Here is a 17,589-nt window from a genome sequence, read left to right on the forward strand (position 1 = left end):
TTCAATGGTGCGTCTAAAGACACACTGAGATGGATTAGTGCCTCAGCCAGTGTCAGTCTCAGTAGGAAGATCACTGGTTGTGGCATTATCTTAAAGATGCAGATTCTGCAAAAGATGCATCTGCGAATGCTTGCACCTCTGAATCTGGCCCTTTGTGACCACTTCTACCTGAAGCACCCGCCCCCAATGCACACAAACTATTCCTCAGATGGTGGGAGCAGGATGGAGTCTTCATTAATCAGAATAAGAAATTCACTGAACATATTGTGACTTGGGGCTCTATTTATTGACATTATTTTTACTAAAATAAAGTGAAAAAGGGTGTTTTCAGACCCTTTTCACATTATTTTAGTATCGCCTAAAGCTACTAAAGGGCAATTGGAGTAGAATTCGTAAAATTCTACTCCAAGCCCTAATTATCACTTATTTTTAGTAAGCAGATTGCATTTCCCATAATTGTAATGGGAAATGTGATCTGGCCAAAGTTACTAAAAATAAAATGTGAAAAAATACTGGGGGAAGCCCTGTGTTAATAACGCCTGAAGGTGGCGTTATCCAGGGTCTTCCCCAGTTACCAGACTCCTGCACTGCTCTAACGGGCAGAGCAGAGTCCGGAGCCGGCCCCAGTGATCAGCTGTGTAGTAGACCACATGCTGATACACTGTAAAAAAAAAAAAGTTAAAAAAAATAGTAAAAAAAAACAAACTTACCTGAGTCCAGGGACCGGTGATCGGGGCTGCCATAATGTCCTCCCTCTGGTCAGCTGGTCTCCCATACTGCACTGGGGCCCGGTCGTCACCTGACCGGGTCCCAGTGCAGGATGGGATGTCAGCTGACCGGAGCCACGGAGGACATCACTGGAGCACCGATCACTGCAGGTAAGTGTAATTAAGGGAGGGGGGTCACGGAGGGGCAGGGGGTAGGGCTTAGCGATGGGGGGTGGGATTTAGCGACGGCCAGTTGGCGCATGCGCGGGGACTTGTCACTGTATTTTTTGCGAAAATACCATGATAAGTGTGCGGAGGGGATTCGCAGGGACAGAGCTTTATCGCAAGCTCTGTCCCTGCAAGGGATTTTTAGTAAATCCCTGTGATATTGCCTAAATTCACAATGCAAATTCAGTCGGTAATATCACACTACAATCTGCATTCAAAATGCAGTTGTAGTAAATAGAGCCCTTGGAGGAGCTGAACACTAATGAACTAAATCTTAAAATGACACATCATACTAGCAACAGTTCCATGTTCTTCATAGACCTAAATATGTACAAAGCTCAGAATGGCATGCTATTCAGTGCACTTTTCAGAAAAGAAACGTCCTTGAACAGTTTGTTACATCAAACAAGTGCACATTTTCTGCAGATGATAGAAATATTCCCAAAGGCGAATTTTAACAACTTAAGAGGAACTATTCAGTTGAGACAGTTTACAATTTCTAGAATATAGAACTTCATGAAGAGTTGTCAAAAAATCTTGGTCAGAAAGTCTCAATGAGCTGGAGTAGATCGAGAAACCTTAAGGATCTTTTTGTTAAAAGTAATTTTGTCAAACATCCTTTGAATTTAGTGGCTACTTTCCCTGTGGTACCTGCAAGGGCTCTTCCTTCATGGTCAAAACTGATACAGTGAAAAACTTCATCAATGTGATGGGAACAATTTATTGCATTACTTGCAGCTGCAATCAGAAATACTTTGGTGGGATCACAAGAAATTTTAAACAACAGATCTTGGAGTATTTCAGGTCAATCAGAAACATGGCTTCAATTAACATTAGTGGCCCGGCATTAATCACAAGAATACCTTCTAAGATATGAAGGTTTTTGGATTGGAAAAGTCAGCCTCGGATCCGAGGAGGATATCACTATCACTAAGGAACTATTACAACGCGAAAGTGATTGGACTTTCAGACAAGGAGCCATGGCACCTAATGAGTTCATCAATTTTAATGTCTTTCTCTGATATATCTCATGCTTTCCATCAATTATAATCCATCTTCCTCACGTCAGTTTTACCTCTATCTATCTATGATACAGTCAGGCTGCTGGCGGACGGGATGTCGGGTGTCAGTATACCGGAGATGGATTCACAACGCCCGTCAGCATGCCAACGTCGGCATCTCAAAGGTAAGTATGCGGGTTAGGGCTAGGCCCGGGATGGGGGGATTCGATTTATGGACCTGCCGGGGTGGGTTAGGGTTAGGCCCCAACCAGGGAGGGTTAGGGTTAGGCACCACCCGGGGAGGGTTAGGTTTAGGGTGCGGGAAAGGGAAAGGTAGGTTAGGTTTAGGCACCACCGGGGTGAGGGTTAGGCACCACTGGGGGGAGGTTAGGGTTAAGCACCACTGGGGGAGGGTTAGGAGTAGGGAGGGAAAGGGGTAGGGTTAGCCTACTTACCGGCCTGTGTTGGGATCTTCAACATCTGGATGCCGCTGTTGGTCTTCTGACCGCCGGCATCCCATCCACCGGTAAATCATACTGATTCCATCTATCTGTCATTTCACAACATTTATTTAAAATAATCTTACCTTACATTGTGAGATGTAATATTAGCAGATGTAACTGATAACTAACAGTTCTGTACCATGCAGTGGCATGTATACAAAGCAGAGTGCTATCACAAAGGCTATTTATGATGTAAGTGAGTCACATGATAAGTCTACTGAGGGGTTGTGGTATGAAAGGTTGATGTAAGTCAGTCACATGATAAGTCTACTGAGGGGGTTGTGGTATGAAAGGTTGATGTTCATAATGTCAACATTCCAAATATTGGCACCAAAATGTGGACATGGTATAAATATCAATATTCAGACTGTCGACATGATTGGGAGGTTGACACTTTAAATCTCAGTATTCTGTCAACATTGACAGAATGTTGACATTGTGATGTCAAAAGTTGGCATGTCGACCATGCTGTTTTGCATTGATGGCTTAACTAACCTTCACCCTAACCGCAGTCTAGCCCTAAACTTAACGCTAAAATTGGCTGTCAAAATTCTGTTTGTCGACATTAACAATGTCAATATTATGCCATGTCGACATTCTGTTATGGTCAACATAGTGAATGTCACCATGTTGAATGTTAACATTCTGTCCATGGCCCTGATTCAGAGGCGCTCGCTATTTGCGAGCGCTCGCTATTTGCGAGCGCTCGCTATTTGCGAGCGCTCGCTCTGAATCAGGGAGTGCCATTTTTTTTTTGACCGGCCTCCAGGCAGCTCGCACAGCTGTGGGTGTCCACCCATAGCGTTTGCGGGCGGCCTGGCAATGGTCGCGATTATCGCGACCATCGGGCTTGCGACGAGACCCTTTTGGTAGGGTCTCGTCCACCGCAAGCCCCAGTGAACTTCCTGCTCTAATAGATCACCAGTGATGTCAGTAGGGCCGCCCACCTACGCCTCCAAACGCCTCCATTTGTCCAGCCACCCCCCCTGCACGCCTACAAAATGGGGCGAGCTGTCAATCACAATCGACAGCTGCCCCGTCTTGTAGTGAGTCCCGCAGCGAGTGAAACGTGGGCAGTGCCACGCGTGCGCACTGCCCGGCCATCGATCCACTTGCGAGCGCTATGCGCTCGCGAGCGAGTCTTTATCAGGCCCCATGTTTACATTCAGACTATATGTTGACATTCTAGTTTTGACATCCTGAATGTCCACATTCTAAATGTATACCTACTGAGGTGATGAATTGCAACCTTTCTGCATTCTATCTGTCTGTCTGATGTTATTTTTAAGTTATATTTAGTTTAGGATAAGCTTACCTTATGCTGTGAGATGTCATATTAACAGATTTGGCTGATAGTTGAGAGTTCTATACCCTGCAGTGACTTGTATACCAACTTGAGTGACATCATAAAGGCTGTTTTAGATATAAGCTAGCTACATGATAAGCTTACTACTGAGATGGTAACACACAAACTGATTGAGTTTCACAACTGAGATCTATCTATAATCTTACCTTACATAGTGAAACATGATATCAGAAGATTAAACTGATAATTGACAATTCCAAGCTACATCACAACGTCTGTTTATGATGCAAGCCAGTCACATGATAAGCTTTCCGAGGTGATCAATCACTCACTGCCTGCATTCTATCTGCGTGTCTATCTATCTACCTATCGGTATATCTATTTGTCTATCTATCTATCATTGTTTTCATGTATCATTAAGGTTAAAATTATTTCAATTATTTGTCTGCCCCTAACATTCAGGGACTTTTCAATTCAAATAACACATTCACTGTCTCTACCTGTTTGTTAGTGATGTATGTCAATTGCATATACACAACAGATGAGACAAAGTTATGAGGAATAGCAGATATTATTGTGATATGATAACCATGGCCAGAGCCGGCTCCAGGAGTCGGAGCACCCTGTGCCGGCCCTTGAGAAGGCGCCCTCACATCGCGCGCGGCGAAGCCACGTGCGACTGAATTTGGAGGTGTGGCCTAATTACCATAGGCCACGCCCCCTGTGTGATGTTATTTTGAGGCGTACCCGCATGTCACGCCTCCAAATAACGTCAGGCTGGGGGTAAAGCCCAGCACTCCGTCACTGGCTGGGCTTCCCCACAGCCCTCTCACATCAGTAAATGGTTGCCGCGTGCATGCGCACGGCATCCATTCACACTCCTGGGGTCTGGCACCACTGCACAGCTGCTGCGGTGGGGGTCCCCAGCCTCCCAATTTGACCACCCGCGGGCCACTTCGGCCTGCGGGTGGAACAGCGGGACAATACTGTCCCGCTGAAATCGGGATGCTGGGGAGGGGTGCGCCCTCTACGGGTGGTGCCCCTGTGTAACCGCACTGGTCGAACACCCCTAGAGCCGGCCCTGACCATGGTATGTAGTCAGCATCCCGACAGTCAGGAGCCAATTGTCACCATACCGACAGTGGCATCCTGACTGTCAGAATGCAGAAAGATTGCAGAGGTAAGTATAAGGTACAGGGCGAGACTTAGGGTTAAGGGTTGGCTGCCGGAAGTGGGTGTCAGCCGGAGACTGGCCAACTCTGTCAGGGGAGCACCCCTAAATTTGTGAATCTGGAGATTCCAGTGATCAGGGCCGGTTCCAGCACCCTGGGCAGCAAGGCACACAGGCGCCCCTAACCTCGCTCGCGACTTCGGCTTTGGAAAGGAGGCGTACCATAGGCCATGCCCCCTAAATGGTGCTATTTAACGTCAGGCTGGGGGCGAGCCCAGCACTATGTCAGTAGCTGTGGTGTCTCCAGATTTCTCCCTGCACTGAATGGATGGCGAGCGCATGCGCGCATCATCCATTCTTCTTCTCCGGGACTGGCATCACCGCACAGCTGCGGCAGTGGAGGTTCCCTACCGCCGGCGGGACACTTTGTGGAACAGCGGTGCAGTGCTGCAGAAATTAGGAATGGCTGGGAAGGGTGCACCCTCTATGGGGTAGTGCCCCTGTTCGAACATGCTTCAAGCCGACCCTGCCAGTGATGCTAATAAAAGTTATTGTGGTTGCTTGATCTGGTAGGGTTAGGAGAAATATCCCTTGCTTCTAAAGGCAAAGGCAGAGAAAGAGAAGACAGATTGCTGTATGAATTACTAGATTTGTGTTTGTGAAGGGAGTTGGTTGGTGCCGTGATGTCTGACCGAGCTGACCTGGGGAGAAGAGGGAGGAGGAGAACTGAGATGGATGAGCTGTTTTTTTTTCTTTCACAAGAAGTGGATATTTTACTAACCAGAAACGTGACAAAGCAACGCTGCAATGGTCATGATAACAGTGGAGGTAAAAAGAGAGTAATAGAACAATAGTGCAGGTAGGTGACTATAGCAAAGTTCACTGCTGTTGCTGCATCTTCACAAAAGAGGCAACAGAGTAGAAAGTTAAAATTGTAATAATCTTCTTTAATATTGCATTGTATTTACAAAGGAAAAATTTAATGTAAAATATAAACATTTAGAAACACCAGTCAGAAAAAAACAAATAAATCCATCATCATGCTTGTGAGTTGCTTAATAAATAACCCGTTACCGGTAATCACTTCTGTACATTTTGTAATCTATGTAATGCAAATAAGCTCCTATAATTGCTATAAAAGTAGACACCTCCCTTTCCAGACAATGTTTAATCTCTAACTTTATGTCAATCTACAGTCTACCTGAATTACATATGTATATACTTTATACATATCACTTACTATAAGCTTGTAAATGAAAACAATTTAAATGATTACACCTGTCAGATGACCCATTCACATGATGAGTACTCATTACAAATGTGCTACCTGACTGCGTATAATCTTTTTTTCGCTACAGCTATGAAATGCCAGCTGTCTGCTTCCCAGCTTTCAAAATAAGAGAAAAGAACATATCAGCCGCACCCTAGGTCATGTCCCGCTTATGCATGGCCATACAAGTGTCTCTTGTAACAGGCAAAAATCAGGACTGTCCTGCAAAAAGATAACACTGGTAAACTGGGGGAGGCATAAAACTAAACACCACATTTTTAAGTTTAATAAATAAAGGATGAAAATAGTATACACTGATTGAGAAATACTGTACCCTGACACTCCACTGTAGCTGTGATAAAACCTAAAGTAGATTACATTGCTACTCCCCTATTTAGAGACATCAACTGCTACAAGTTTAATTGTATGTTATAGAATTCTTCAAGAACTTTTGATCACCGTCAGCTTACAAAACATATTCTTAAATGTAAAAGGCATCAATTTCCCCAATGCATGTACAATTACCATTTAATATTTAGTTTGTGGAGATGGTGACCACCTAGAGAGCTGAATAAACAGGAAGAATGAGGAGCTGTATTAGATGGGGAGCCATGTAAACTAATGTTTATATTATCCTTAGGGCTCTATTTACTACAATCCGCATTTTTAATGCAGATTGTAGTGTGATATTATCGACTGAATTCGCATTGCGAATTCAGGCAATATCACAGGGATTTACTACAAATCCCTTGCAGGGACAGAGCTTGCGATAAAGCTCTGTCCCTGCGAAACCCCTCCGCACACTAGTCACGGTATTTTCGGGAAAAATACAGTGACAAAGTTCCCACGCATGCGACGACCGGCCGGCGCTGCTACCCCCCCCGGCACTAAGCCCCGCCCCCAGCGCTAAGCCCCAACCCTGCGAACATGGACCCCCACCGCGAGTCCCCCTCCCCTGCGACCCCCCCTCTCTTAATTACACTTACCTGCATGATCCGGCCCTCCGGTGATGTCTTCCATGTCCTCCGGTCAGGTGATATCCCATACTGCACTGGGATCCGATCACCTGATGACCGGGCCGCAGTGCAGCATGGGAGAGCCGCTGACCGGAGGGGAGACATCACCGGAGGTCTAAACCACCAGTTCATGGAGTCAGATAAGTAAATTGATTTTTGCAGTGATCAGCTTGCGGTCTGTTTAGCTGATCACTGGGGCCGGCTCCCGTCTCTGCTCTGCCTTTTAGAGCAGAGCAGGTGTCCGGTAACCAGGGGAGACCCTGGATAATGCCACCTCCAGATGGCGTTATTATCACAGGGCCTCCCTAGGTATTTTTTTCACAATTTATTTTTAGTAACTACCAGGCAGATCACATTCCCATTACAATTATGGGAAATGCGATCTGCTTACTAAAAAGTAGAGTTTTACGAATTCTACTCCAATTGCCCTATAGTAACTGTAGGTGAAACTAAAATAATGTGAAAAGGGTGTCAAAACACCCCTTTTCACTTTATTTTAGTAAAAATAATGTTAATAAATAGAGCCCTTAGTGTGAATTGCTTGAACCAGGGCCAGAGTGGCAGGTACACCAAGGTCTCTAGAATTGTTGTGCTTTTCTGTATATTGGTAATACATTCCACACTGGAAATAAAGCAGATACAATTAAAAACCTCACAAGCAGGAACAATCACCGGTTATTGACACAAGTCAGTTCTCCCTGGGCAGTGTCGATAAGCCCTGTTAGCATCACCACCTGAATAGCTAGAGGGGATAAAGCACCAGGTGGGAAGTATTTCCCAGCAGGCCCGCTGAGAGCCGCGGCGGGCCCGGGTAATAGGGGGCGTGGCCTAATCGTGGGAGGCGTGGCCACGCCCCCTTCCCCCCAAAAAAGATTTGCAGCGCTGCGAAGCGGCGCTACGCGCTGGGGAGCGGGCGCTCTGGGCCCCCTCAGCCCTGCTCAAAGCCAGGGGGGGCGCGATCAGTGTGATCGCTCCCCCCCACAGGCATAGGAGACTGCTGTGGCTGCTGCTCAGCAGCCACGAGCAGTCCACTGCAGCTCAGCACACGCTGTGTTCTGGGCTGCTGTGAGGGAGGGGGAGCACCGGGCCCCTCAGGAAGCCCGGGCCCCGGTAATCTGTACCCGCTCCCCCCCTCTCGGCACCCATGTCTCCCAGATAGGAACAAAGGGCCTGATTCAGACCCGCTCGCGAGTGCTATGCGCTCGCAACTGGGTCGATGGTGGCCCAGTGCGCATGCGCATGACCCGGATCTCGTACCAAAGGGGGCGTGTTGTCGATGTTGAGTGACAGCACACCCCCTTTGGTGGGCGGGCTGGGGGCGTGGCTGCCCAGCCGGAGGCGTTCCCATGGGAACGCCTACCGTCTGGGGCCGGCCCCACTGACATCACAAGTGATGTCTGTGGGAGTGCTTTCGGCTCTGTTTGAGCCGAAAGCACTCTTGGACTTGCGGCAACGAGACCCTACCACAAGGGTCTCGTCGCAAGCCCGATGGTCGCGATGGTCTTGACCATCGCGACCATCTTCCTGGCCGCTCGCTATAGCTGTGGGTGGTGACCCACAGCTATGCGAGCGGCCAGGAGGCCGCTCTGAAAAACAAGAAGGACGGCCCTGATTCAGAGTGAGCGCTCTGTCAGAGCGTCCGGCTCTGAATCAGGGCCAGAGTACACTAGTTAGGGGTGATAGCAATCTTCACCCAGTGGGTGAATGATCAAGATCGGCCTTAGGGCCTCAGTCACCTTGTTCCACCACTTGTGCTTTCACATAGTGGAGGTAGAATGCAGACTCTGCACGGATGTGCAAAGAGCACCGTGATCGGCTCAGGGGAAAGGAGACAAGGTATACCCAGAATGTGAGCTCACCGTAATAATTCTTGTTACTTTGCTAGACTGTCTCTAGTCCACCTGCAAGTACTGTACACCACCCACACAACTATTTAGATTAGTGACTACTATGTGCCGCCCCACATTATTTCGCTAATGATAACTGGCTGGACCGACCTAAGGTCTAATTGTAATTGTGTAAGAAGAATTTAAGACTTCCTGTGTGGATTGAGTCGCTCCTGAAACAACTTTAGTGGTGGTGTAACTTGAGAATTAATAATAAGTGTGTGAGATAACATAATGTAATGTAATCATTTTAGACAGACCAGGTGGTTGTTTTTTATTAACTCTTTGTCACACCCATGTCACACAGGCTCAGTTGAGTGCTAATTGTGACCCAGTTATTGACAGCAATTAGAGATTTAGGGGTCTATTTACTAAGCAGTGTTAGGAGGCAGAGTGAAAAGTGATAAGGTGCCAGCCAATCAGCTCCCAACTGTCATTTTTCAAACACAGCCTGTGAGATGACAGTTGGGAGCTGATTGGCTGGCACCGTATCACTTTCTTATCACTTTTCACTCTGTCTCCTAACACTGCTTAGTAAATAGACCCCATAGATGTCTAAGATCCGTATACCATGACAGACTCCATTTAGAGTTTTCATTAAATAGTAGCCTATTTTCAGGTAGCAGTAAAGGAGCTTGAATGTTTTAGAAGACAGTCAGTGGATGTCATTCCACTTTGGGATATACACCTCAAGCCTCCACCTGTCTCTGAGATAAAAGAATTCTGTACACACAAAAAAATACTTTGAAATATCACCCTCAACCCACATAAGGTGACTATCTGAGGTGCACGAAGCTGCGGTGAAGGGGTGTTTGGAGGGGAAGAGTATCACACACCAGAAGGTGCAGATCATCATGATATCCATCACTCACCAATGGTACCTCAAAGCAAAACATATTTGAAAGTAATTTCTCTCAGAGGCTAGCTCATCCAAATTCTACCTAATATGGCAGCCAAAACAGTACAATGGTGACACAAAAAAATTTACAGAAAAGACAATAAAAGACAAAGGGACAGAGCAAATTCATTAGTAGCCCCCCCCCCCTTAAAAAAGAAATAAATACACCTGCAACTGGATAATTTAGATAACAAAAATAGAGACTTCACAAACAACGAGATTAAGCAGTATTTAAGCACCAAACTTTACTTTGCATCATTCTCAGAACCAGACTGCTTCACATCCACCAACTAAAAATGAAATCACAGATGCTCTGTCCCTCTCCTGTGCTGACTGACTTGGATATGGGTCTATTCTCCAGGGAGCCAAATTCTAGCCTGCCACCACCTGGGCAGACACAATTGTAATCCTTAAACTGTTAGGGACCCCAAAGAGTGTGGAAACTATTATCTGCTAAATGTAGAGTTAAATTGTTTACTACAATTTTGTAGTAAAGGCTTAGTAAAATTATCTCATCCTTAGTACATCAGGGGCAAGTGGAGTTTATATCTCAATGACAAATGCTTGAGAATATTAGAAGAGCAATTTATTTAATCTATGCTGACAATAAGAAAGTGCTGCTCGCACACATGTAGAGGCACTCAAATGAAAAAAGGCTTTGAATGCAAGGACTTATACAGTACTCTTAAAAATCTGGCACCCCATGGGCCTCTTTACAGGAGTAGCAGTGTTACGATTCTCACTCAATGATGAGATCGCAGGACTGCTGACAATGGACAAGACTGGGTAGAGGTGTGGCAGTCCTTCAACAACTGGAGCTAGCTGGAGTGAAGCTGCAGAACGATGACACAACACAAGCAGTGGCAGGTCACTATGTAATGAGAAATGTCTAGAGACTATACTGCAGCTAGGATGCTAGACAGGGACTGACTAGACACAGGGTATGAGCTGCAAGGCAGGAGCGACAAGGACAATGATATGCAGGCTTTCAAACAAGACTGGACTGGCAAGACAAGACTGACAAGGACAAAACAGGTGTGACTGGACTGACAAGGACAAGACAGGCAAAACAGGACTAGAGGGCTGAGACAAGAAGGAACAGCTAGGAGGGCCGTGATGAGACAAGAACTAGACGATGCAGCCTTAAGGGCTGAAGTGCGACTTGAGCCTGGACTTGAGTGGCCTTGAGGGCCAATGTGCAACTTGAAACAGGACGGAGCGGCCTTGAAGGCCATGACGACTGGAACTAGGTGCAGTGACTAAGACATGACGTAGTGGCTTTGATGGCCGTGGCTACTGGAACTTGGTGATGCGGCCTTGAGGGCCGATGTGCGACTTGAAACATGACGGAGCGGCCTTCAGGGCCGTGATGACTGGAACTAGGTGCTGTGACTGAGACAGGACAGGGTAGCCTTGAGGGCCGTGGCAAGACTGGAACAAGGTGATGCGTTTGAGACAGAACAGAGCGGCCTTGAGGGCTGTGGCATGACTGGAACAAGGTGATGTTACTGAAACAGGACATAGCGGCCTTAAGGGCCGTGACGTGATTGGAACTAGATGACGTGAATGAGACAGGACAGTAAATAAATGAACAATGACTGGAAGCAGCGCGGAACAATGACTGGAAGCAGCGCGGATGAGAACACTGCAAACTTGTCTCTGGTGAACATAAATAGACATGGCTTGATAATCAATGGATATGCAGGCTGTGATACGGCCTAGCAGGCTGAGATGCAGGAACCAGATGGCAGACAGGTGCACTCAGACACGGCAGGAATACAGGCTGGTTGACACACAGGCAGATCCAGATCAGACAAACAGGCACTGGGAACTGGAACAGCAGAACTTGGTAAACTGGCTAGAAGTCAGGTTACTAAGAACTCGACCACATACTCTGGAAGTCAGGCAGTATAACTGGCATGGAGTGAAGGGCTGGCTTTAACTTAACAGATGCAGGATCCAATCAGAGCAAATCCCTGAAAGCCTCCCTAATTACAGACTAATGTGCAGCTGGGTTCAGCACAGAGACAATTAATTAGTGTGCAGCAAAAATCTGCACACAGACAGGCAAGATACAGCTTAGCTGGAAACAGACTAGACAGGATTTCCAGCTGCCTGCAACAGCCGGATCAAGGACAAGACAAGGTCCCAGTAGTAACTATGACTGGGAACTGCCACCAAGATGATCTGCTAACCACAGATCCTAACAAGCAGCCTTCAAACATAATTCATCAGCATTAATATTATTTAATGTCTTTGAATTTTCCTCTAGCCCCTCTTACATTTTTTCTTATGATGGAACCCTTTGCATCTAGAATTCTACCAAATATTGACATCATACAAGCTGGTGAGTGCAAAATTTACCTAACAGTATATGGATAATATTTTGAAGACGGTCACCGCCAAACCCCCACACTTCTTTACCCAACTTGAGCTACAAACATTTGCAAAGTTATTCAACATCAATGGAGAAAAATACAAAATTTTAGATATCAATGTTCCCCAAACATTCAGCAATCACATTTATTATTGTATATTTGCGGCTTAAGCCCCGAATACACCAGCTTTCAGGGGTTAACTGCAAATATTAAGTTTCCCCTAGATGTAAGGAGGGACAGCAGCAGAAGTCTCTGATACCTGCTGTGATCCCTCCATTCCCACCGGTAGCTGCAAAGGTTTCTATGGGGGATGCGATGCTTCCAAATTTACTAACTTCTGGAAGCAAAACTTACCAGGAAAGGATTCCGTAGGAACCCTCCCCCAGGCTATGGCGGCTACGCACATACAGTCAGCGCATGCGCAGTAAATGTGCTCCTTTCAAAGCCCTTGTCCCTGCTTGTGCCAGATGATACATCCTGGCGCTATGATCACATTTTGCAATGCGATCATGGGTGGTAATGTCATGCCCAGATCACAGTGCAAATGCGATCATTCATAAATGGACCCCATAAAGACAAATATTTCATGGCAACTTCAGAAATTGAAATACTTGGGGATCTACCTGATAATTTCATATAGATAGCTGTACCCTGCTATTTTCATACCCCTTATGAAATACATCATATCTGACTTAAATAGTTGGGATAAAGTACTAAGCCGTTGGTCAGCCATGTTATGTTGCACTGAAAATGAATATTCTCCCAAGACTCTTTAATCTTTACAAATTCTACTGATATGAGTCATTCAAAAAACTACAACAGATGTATTTGGTCCGCTAGAAAGCCAAGTATTTCTATGTGTATCCTTCACAAACCTCTGCAAGAAGGAGTACTGGGATCTGTACAGTCAGTATTTAAAGACAGGGCGGCCCTATGCAGGTGTGTATCATCCTATTGGCCAGGATGGCACTCGCCAGGGGCGCCGGTGCTGCGCGGCAGTGCCACCCGTGGCCAGTTCTGCCTTCAGGACCGTAACTAAGGGTGGGCACCATCGTCGACCCACGGCCGGAACCCACTGATCTCACCCCCCGCTGCTGCAAACTATATTGCTAGCGCCTGCTGCGATGTTATGCTAGCCAATTATCTCCAGGTTCCTCGCAGTGGGACAGCCATCAAGCAAGCAGCACGGCCCCTCGGGATTTGTAGTTGCTGAGGCTGTCATGCTTCCTAGTGCAATGCTCCAGTAGACTCCAATTCCCAGCATGCAGTGCACCACGAGCTCCTGGGCACCCAGAGTGAGGAAAGTAGCAGTGCCGCTGACAGTCCCTCCCCCAGCAGTCTGTCTTGCAAAGAGTCCTGCCACATCCAGTGTGTTGCCAGGGATGGGGCATTCTTGGGCAGACACATCTAATTCTCATTGGACCCCAGCGCTCCCCATTATCTCAGCTCCCTGCTGCTGTTCATTCTGGTAAGGGGCTAACCTGTCATATACATACAGTATATGGTGAAGGAAATAAATACATATATAGTATGTATATACAAATATGGGGGGCAGGCTGTATATTGCAGTGCAAGGGAGAGGAAGGCTCTATATGGGGGATACAGGGGCAGTAACGCTGTGGATGGAGGTGTGGATGGCGGAGTGATATCAGTGTCTCCTGTGCTAGGCTGTATTTGGGGGCACGGGGAGAGATGCAGGCTGTATATGAGGTACAGGTGGGATGCAGGCTATAGAGAGTGGTATAGGGGAGATGATGGCTGTATAGAGGGATTAGTGCGGGGGAGAGCCTGGTGCGCATCTATGGAACGTGACTAATGTCCCTTTTTTAAAAAAAAATGGGGAGGGGAGAGCGTTGATACTTTATCTGGAATAGGGCACCAAAATCTAGTTATGGCTCTGTCTGTTAAAAGTCTGTGCTGCTGCTGATCTCTAAGTCAGAAGCATCAGTGCCGGATGACAAGGGAGGGGAGAGGAGGTGAGGGGGCGATCGCCGCCTGTACAGCCACCACATTGTCTGCTTACTAACTGCCAACAGGGAGGGGCGCCAGTCCCTTACTTTGCCATGGGCGCTTGGACCCCTAGATACACCCCTGCCCCTATGTATCAGAGTCACACAGATACAGACAGGCAGTGTTACACAAACATGCAAAGCTACACAGACATGTATAGGGTGACACACATATACAAAAGGATTTGACGACCGGGTCACACAAGATACAGAATGGGGCATACAATATGGTGTCCCCTCCACCCCACAAACACCTTACAGATTGTTACTCTTTGCGGACTGCAGCAGCTCCACCCCCTATTACCTTCTATTACCTGCAGGAGCCCCGCGCCCATACCAGCAGAACCCAAATCATCAGCCTTTACCAAATCAGGTGTACTTACCTGCAAGGGGGTATTGCATCAGCATAAAGCTTACATTCTTCCTGCTCCCCCTACTTAACGCTGCCTGGCTTCCTGTCTGTGCATGTGCTGCCTTCCATCCACGGAGAAAGATACTTATATATGTATATATGTATACAGCGCAGCGGCCAGCAGAACCAATCAGCAACCGTCACCCCTGTTTCCACTCTTTGGGACCCATTATCTTAGCTTACAGGGGAGTCCTAAGGGTCGATCCTCCAAAATGGCATCCAACTTGGACCAGGGTACAGGAACCTATCAGCGGCCAGCCGCTGTTTTGGAGTACCATTAGCGCTCAGCACCCGTCGACTATTTGGGACCCATTATCTCCGCTTCCTGGGGGTCTATCATGAAAAGTTGACCATAGAAATATGCAGAAAAATCCATACTATAAACAACACCGACAATTAAACAATAAAAAATAATAAAATGAAAAAAGATTTATAAAAAAACAAATGTCTCTGCAACGCGTGCCTTTTCCAGCATGATGGAGCACCTTGCCATAAGGCAAGAGTGATAACTAAGTGGCTCGGGGAACAAAACATCGAAATTTTGGGTCCATGGCCAGGAAACTCCCCAGACCTTAATCCCATTGAGAATTTGTGGTCAATCCTAAAAGAGGAGGGTGGACAAACAAAAACCCACAAATTCTGATAAACTCCAAGCATTAGGCAAGAATGGGTGACCATCAGTCAGTATGTGGCCCAGAATTTGATTGACAGCATGCCAGGGCGAATTGCAGAGGTCTTGAAAAGAAAGGTCAACACTGCAAATATTGACTCTTTGCATTATTAATGTAATTGTTAATAGAAGCCTTTGACACTTATGAAATGCTTGTAATTTACTTCAGTATACCTTAGTAGCATCTGACAAAAAGGTCTAAAAACACTGAAGCAGAGTTCATATCAACTGTCATTAAAATGCAAAGAATGTGGAGTAATCCCAAGCATTAGCTATTCCTTCACTTCTTCTTTGGGATTGTACATATCCCTCTCCTGATAACTCTTGTGTTAGCTACCAGGTCCACACTCCGGAAGGCATCACAGCAGATTTTTGTGATATCTAATGAGGTCCTTGATTACATACATTCGGGGGATACTTTTTATTTGTGGGTACTCCTGAAAATGGGTGCTTTCAGGAGATATCCCGCAAATAATTATTGATAAATTAGCCCCATAGTGAGTTGAGTATAAACGAGTTATCAACGAGTGATAAAACTAGTTGCTTATGATAATGGTGCTCCAGCCAATCAGCTTCCAACTGTCATCTGTTTGAAAAATGACAGTTGGGAGCTGATTGGCTGGGTACATTATGGATTCAAAGAGCTCCCACTTTGAATCCATAAGGAAAGTAGGTGAATGTGCTGCTCTGCTTACCTAGGTGGAATTCAACTACCCAGTACTGATCACATACAGTATATATAGAATTTTGACTTTTTTGAAATATCTGAGGTGTGAAATCTGCCATCTTTTACTGAGAACCAAGTGTTACCTAAGAATATCTATCATTCCAGTATATTTGAGACCAATTGGAACTTACAATATATTCCTTTATGTGAAGGCACAGAGATTAACCCCCGAAGAAGTCTCCAAGGAGACGAAACGCGTATGGTTACTGGTTTTGATCCTAATTCTCTACGAATACATGCTTTAAACCTAAGGGTGAGTCGTCCATGTTCAAATGTTGAACCCTGCAAACCTAATCAGCACTGTCTAAAATTGTATTGGTACTGTACAAAATGTTTTTTATTGTAATAAATTGTATTATGTTTTTATAAGGGTGTCAACAGCTTTTTGTCCACAAAAACTAATAGGTTTTTATATGTGAATGTTTTTATACTTCAATAGTAGCATTTTGAAGTGTTTACCCAGAACGCCCTTTTCTTATTTCTCCAGTAAAAACTGTAAAGTTACTTAAGTGCTCTCTCACAGACATTTTTCTATCTCTATTATCCAGTCCCACAACAACAGGGGACTCTGTATGAGTAGCTGCTAGGTTTAGTTCTCTGTATAGGCGCAGGATAAGGGTGGGTTGTATAACCATTATATATTGTGTGTATATATATATATATATATATATATCACAGGCAGTAGTGGTGACCGGTGCTGGCAATGTAAATATTCACAGAGAAAACTCAATATTGTCTTTTCCTTAACACCTCAATCGGGGATAAGGTTACACTCCTCTTCTCTCAGAGTGGCTGCTATTAAAGTCTCCAAACTAGGACTGTTGCTCAAGAGAGTCCAATAGATCAATGTTCAGATATGGTGAGACATCAGCGACATCTAGTGTATAGTCCTCAAAAGTGACTTGTGATAGTAAGTCCAATCGGAAGAGCTTCTTCAAAAATTCCCAGTATCTGCAAGTGTCAAGCAAATTTTTTTTATTATTTATTAATAATGTGATATACACAAAAATATGCAGCGTATCAAGACCAAGCTATTAGTGCCACTAAGTAATAAGACTGCACCATACTGTACATCCAAAAAAGTGCAAACGTGCAAGCAGCACCCAGAAAAGAGTGTACTAGTGCTTCACCACGAGAATAAAGTGCACCGTGCTTAGGGCCTGATTCAGACCCGCTCGTGAGCAAAGGATGCTCGCAAGCGGATCGATGGTGCCCGGATGTGCATGTGCACGACGGAGGGAGCTCCGTCGTGCGCATGCGCGAGACCGGCGCATGCTAGTGATGTCAGTGGGAGTGATTTTGGCTCTGATAGAGCCAAAATAACTCCAGGGCTTGCGGTCACCGAGACCCTACCGCAGGGTCTCGTCGCAAGCCCGATGGTCATGATGGTCTTGACCATCGCGACCA

The sequence above is a fragment of the Taudactylus pleione genome, unplaced genomic scaffold, assembly GCF_031769625.1.
Source record: "Taudactylus pleione unplaced genomic scaffold, aTauple2 ptg000256l, whole genome shotgun sequence".
NCBI lineage: Eukaryota > Metazoa > Chordata > Amphibia > Anura > Myobatrachidae > Taudactylus > Taudactylus pleione.